Consider the following 6,000-nt stretch of genomic DNA (forward strand, 5'->3'; position numbering starts at 1 on the left):
TCACTCTGGTTCAACCTGGGTAAAACGTCACCATTTGGACCTGGACATGGATGAATGTCTCCCGAAAGCAACAGGCATAAAATTATGATACATTTCCTGCCATTAGTATGATGTTTGGAGATGGAGGGCTTGGTTGAGTAAAACTTTAAGAGGGAAAAGATGACATCGTGACCATAGCCAAAGTTCGCCAAATTAAAACATCCTCTGGATTTGTATAATAAATCACTAGAACTTTGATTTATAACTGAACTGAAATATAATGCAAATCTTGGTTTCACAATAAAATTTAAAGCACTTAAATAAAATTAAAAAAAATATTAAAAGCCAAAAACGCTGCCACAACGCCATCTTAAGTGATGTTTGACATGGCAAACATTCTGGCCGTGATGCCATAGGAGTTCTGAGATATTCTAAAAATCTTCGTTTGTGTTCAGCAGAAGAAAGAAAGTCATACACATCTGGGATGGCATGAGGGTGAGTAAATGGGGAAAAATTACAGAGTGCATCCTTATTATCCTACAATACTGTCTTTAATGTCTACATGAAGGGTAGATCACATGTTAAGTGTCATTCATGTAGTAAACTAGATCATTCCAAAGGGCTCACAAACAACTGGAAATAACGTTCCATGGAAATGAATGTCTTTATCTGTTTATGAATTGCTCTCCCCGTAGAATGAGCACCCTCGCCTCTTAAACGACCGTCATGCCAAAATTTCTCACAAATCTCTGTGGCCCAGCTGCATATGCCCTCCACGTGCAATATGAACCAGCATGAAGGTTTATATGACCCTGAAATATGATTTCTTGCATTTTAAATGAAACATTTATCACAGCATAAAAAAAGTAATTGTTTTGGATTTTTTCTTTTCCGTTTTGATTGCAATAAATTTCTAACGCACACTTTAAATCTGTGACTGCACGGCACATTTACAAGAATAGCAGAGAGTATACTATGTAATGAATTACTAAATTAGATTTTTATTACATTCATGCCCCAGAACATTGCACCCCTTTTTCATAATTACTTTTATTACTCTGAGCACCTAAGTAAAAAAATAAATAAAATACATTGCACTACTCAAAAAATGTAATTGAAAATTCATATTCATTAATAAAGCTAACAGCACATTTACAACTGTCATGCTTATGTTATCTGTCTCGACTGCAGAATGGGGACATTGTGTTGTTTTTGTCTGCTTAACAAAACAGAGTGCTCAGAGTGTAACTAAGTGGCTAAATGGCATTTCTGAGCAGTAATTGAGGTTGACTTTCATGCGCAGAGAGTGTAGCTGAAATGGAGGGACCCTTTTTACTCAGATGATGAGTGAAACATTGGCATGTTAATTACAGTAAATATGTTGGAAAAACTCACTGGAAATGAGGAGGTCATACAGGGGTGCTAAAATATTTGTCATATAAAAGGCAGAAAGCAGAAGCCATTTCATGGCTCAGTGCAATCAGCCCGTCTTTTAAAACACATCTTCCTGCATTCATGAAATATTCTACAGCAAAATATAATCGAAGGCCACACAATCAAGGTTAAAATTTTGACATGTGAAAAATCCTTTTCTTGACACAAATTGAGAACGTAACAATATTCACATGTACGACAATTAAAATGAAATTTAGGCATATCAAGTTTTTTTCATTGCTTCTTTCTTCATATCTGGATGTACACTAATTAAAATTAAAATCAGGCATTTAAAGTGTCAGACAACCTGTCCTATTTTGAAACTAATAATGAATTATAAAGTTTTTGGGGGCTGAATTAACAAACTCTGAAATGACAAAGGTGGAAATGGGCGGCGTGTGGCTGAGAGCAGTTCTCTAATTGTGGAGACAGGGAGTCAGCGAAGGCGCTGATATTAGTGAACATATGAGTGAAAATCACTAGGGAGTTTAGAGAACAGAGTCAGAGAATGAGGGGTGCCAGGTGGGATCAGGCTTGACTGCTCAAGTTAATCCTCATCACCGAGTCCTCATTTCAGATGCGATGCAGTCGTGCACAGCTCTGATTCATCTTTCATCCTGGCCTCTGCTCAGAACGCACTCATTCTTCATAAAACTACTCGATAAAGCATTTCAGAACAGACTCTGGTTGAGATGTCGTAGCACCTGCGTTTGCGGCACAGCACTTTGCGCTGTTTGTTTAATGTAAGCCTATGTGAACTTTTTTTAAACAGAGCATAGTTATAAGTAACCGTTTATGTATCTGTTTACATATTGCTGTAAAGAAACATCGTGTTGCTGTCAAAATGGAAAGTTCAGTTTTAATAAACAACAACGTGAGAAATAGCTGCCTCAGATTACATTATGTTTCGAAAATTCAGCGCGTAAATGGAAACTTCTACCAATAGTTGCTTTACACCAGCAGTTATGAAGTATAAGAGTAGTCAGTTAAATAAACCTTTCGCTGGAAAAAAAAAACACTGTATGTGTTGCTCGATTTGCAGCTGTTAGTGTTGCATAGAAACTTTAAATAAATAATTATTAGACATTACTGTGAGTCAGTCAAATTGTTAAAAGTGCAGTTCACCCAAAAAAAAAAGCAAATTATGTCATATTTACTCACCTGAGAACGTTATACGAGAACTTGCACTGTTTGGCACTATAAACAATGCAAGACCTCGTGTGAACAGGGGCGGCCTTGTCCATATGGAGGCCCATTTCATAAATCAGTTGGAGCAGTTTTTAACTTTATAATGTAAAATAATACCAGTTATGCATACCAGGCAGGATAAAGTTTATTTTATTGTAAACAAATATGTTTATTGAAGTGTGAGAATATGTTCTTATTAAACAGATTTTTAAGAAGACATAGGCTATACCGTATATGTATATACACATACGTGTGTAATGTGACCCTGAAGTTTAAAACTGAAATAAATAGGTATAAATAAATGACTGATCATAATATGTTTTACAAAGGACATAAGAGTAAGAGTATGCAATGAGCGATTCCCTCTCTTCCTCTCTCTTTCTTCTTCCTCCCTCTGATGGCTGGTTCAAATCTGCTCCAGTAGCCTATACTGTGGTCTGTTTACAGTCTTTTTTGCAGTCACAAATTGCATGATACATAATGGCATTAAGGCTCCAAGTGCACAGTGCCTGGTGCCTAGAACATAACCAGATGATGATGATCTATTAATATTCTATTAATATTATTAAAGTCTATGAGTAGGTCAATACTGATGTCCGTTATTTATATCCTGTTCTGTGCGCATCTGTTCAGTTTCCAGCCAAAGAAACAACACTTTAGGCTACGTGAGGGCCCCTCACCTCATGTGCATTCAGATACATGCATTTCTTGCATCAATACATCTGAAACCCTGTCTTACCAAAGCCATTATTTTTTCTTTAATTAAATTCAGTGATAGTTGATAACTTTTGGTGCCTCGACAAGGATACATATAATTCCCATGCTTGTCAGTGTTTTTGCATTATTTTTATGTTGAGAAGACAAACTCCTGCACATACTGGCCAAAGTTTTAGCAATTTTGGACCAGGCAGCTCCCGTAACGAAGCACGAAGCACTGCTGCGAGGCCCATTTGAAGTGAAATGGGTGAAACATAGCAAAGGCCGCCTCTGCGTGTGAACATGCGTGCCACTGTGAATGAGCTTTTCTTAATGAAAAATTACATACATTTCAGGTGGTTTCTCACCAAAACCTAGAGTATACATTCAAAAGACTTGGAATATGATGCACAAGGTGCATGGACCATTTTTTGTTTTTTTTTTAAGATTTATTTTTTTTTTAAGTTAATGCATAAGGTAGTTTTATAAACTTTTGTTTTGCAATGCCAACCACTACAGAATTTAATACAGTCGTGCCTTAAATGGGTCAAACCATTGAAATACAGGAAAACTCTTTTAATGTGCTAACTTTTGAAATTATACCTGTACATAATTTATATTTGATTCAAAATAGATTGAGAAACAAGTCTTTCATCAGTCATATTTTCATCATCACTCAGCCTTTAGAGCAGTTTTATAAAATCTAACTTCATTTAAATTAGTTAGTTTTCCAGTGATATTGTCAGCCGTATATAATAAATATGCTTAAGATGTTCCAAACTTTGGAACATGGGATGGGATAACTTTTCAAAGTACTTTTGCATAATTTTATGATTGATTCAATGAGTTGGAAATAGAGTGACTGAGAAACCAGTCGATTTTTCATCATTTCAATGCATTAAAAGGGTCAGAATTAATTATTTCACATGCCCGTGCCTCAATTCAACATTCATTTTACAGTTCCCAGCACAAACTACAGACTTATTGTTTCCTCTGCCACAATGATCTGAGCTGTCTTAGATGTGTTAAGAAAAGAGAACATAGAAATAAGAGCCTTAGACAGATCCAAAGTCAGAATTTTCTGTAACCACTTCAAAAAAATTCTCCTTTTCAGCTCTACTTATTCATAAGCAAGTTAATTATGCAGTGCTAAATTTTCAGATGAAATCTCGAGATGTGGTTAATATGGCAATTCCTGATTGTCAGAACTGTAAAACAGGGGACTGAAGCAGGAATTAAGCAACCGAGCATTTCATTTCACGAATTCATCTTGCCTCATCCCTAGCGAAGCACTCATACGTGATGAAACATCAAAATTCAGCAGAAAGCTTTATTATTCTTCAAACAGACATTTTCTGTTTCTCTCTCCCATAATAAAAAGGAATCCAAAATGTGGGAATAGAATACATATTTTCAGAGTTTACATCTTCCTTGCGACACTAAAAAATATCTTTAACTGGATTCATGGCACATTCCCATTCATTGCTCCTGCCATTGTGTGCCAATTAAAGGCTTCTTTCTCAGTATGAAATATATTGCCTCAAAGTAACATTGACTCTCAACTTCAAGCCCTGTACTTTCAGTATAATTGCCTTTGGGGTGATAGAAAATGAATGAAAGCGGTTTATAATGCAATTGATGCACCAGGAAGGAATGTAAGAGTGACTGGAGGAAATGTACGAGAATGTAAAAGCATGAAAAAAAAAAAACTCGGGCAGCATGAGTCAGACAGAAGAATGTGAGGATGTCAAGAGACTCAATTAGATTCTAGGAAAAGGAACTACTAATGGAAGAGGAATCTGGCAATTTTTATGCCATTATACTGGCCGATTAGCATAATTGCTTATCCAAGCCTGAACAATTTGTTTTGTTTTGTTGTTGGACAATTATTGCTCCTTTAGCAAAGAATAGCAGCTACCCCTGCATCCAGTTCAGTGGAGTTCATTCCCTTGCATAAGGTGCCTTTTTTTCCCCCCAGTGACTACAAACATTGACTGGAAGAATTTGTATGTCTAATGAGAAAAACAAATTCAAAGAATTGAAAGTGAGTGTCACTGCACATTCTTACATTATGCCAGATTGATTTTTGTTCAATATGTGATTTAAAAGGATACATGAGCAGTCGAATATTTTTAGATCAATCAAGCATCTTAGAGCATCAAAAGCAATTAGTTAAGCAATATTTGAGGCTATTTTAACATTATTATATTAGACAATTCTTATCTTAAAGTATATAATATAAAAGAGAAATGGTGGATCAGAACTGACAGCTCAGAATCAAACTGACAATTAAATTCTGAAAGAATCAGCCTCAGTTTTTAACCTGATTTTTCTCTTACCTCCAAACAATGGAGTGACAGTTGAACTGATCTGTTGCCACTGGCAACAAGGGAGCTGGGAGAAATCCATGGCAACATGCTTTGGCTGTCACAGTAGTAAGATCTAAAGCCCATACACCTCATGTTCTTAAGATTGTGACCTTTTAAATGGAGTCCAAATGTACTTGAAAATGAGCTTTTTCTCCAGGTGCTGGTTTTTAGGTCTGAAGCTTTTGTTTGGTTTTGAATCAACTATGGTAGATCGAATACAATAAAGGGATAGTTCCATTTCTGTTTCACTATGGTGTTGCAAGTATGCCTTATAGACCAATTGCAATAAAAGTCCTCAATCGTAAATTGGCATCGCATTATCAATGCAAGACAA

This window comes from Myxocyprinus asiaticus, chromosome 42, assembly GCF_019703515.2.
Source record: "Myxocyprinus asiaticus isolate MX2 ecotype Aquarium Trade chromosome 42, UBuf_Myxa_2, whole genome shotgun sequence".
Classification (NCBI taxonomy): domain Eukaryota; kingdom Metazoa; phylum Chordata; class Actinopteri; order Cypriniformes; family Catostomidae; genus Myxocyprinus; species Myxocyprinus asiaticus.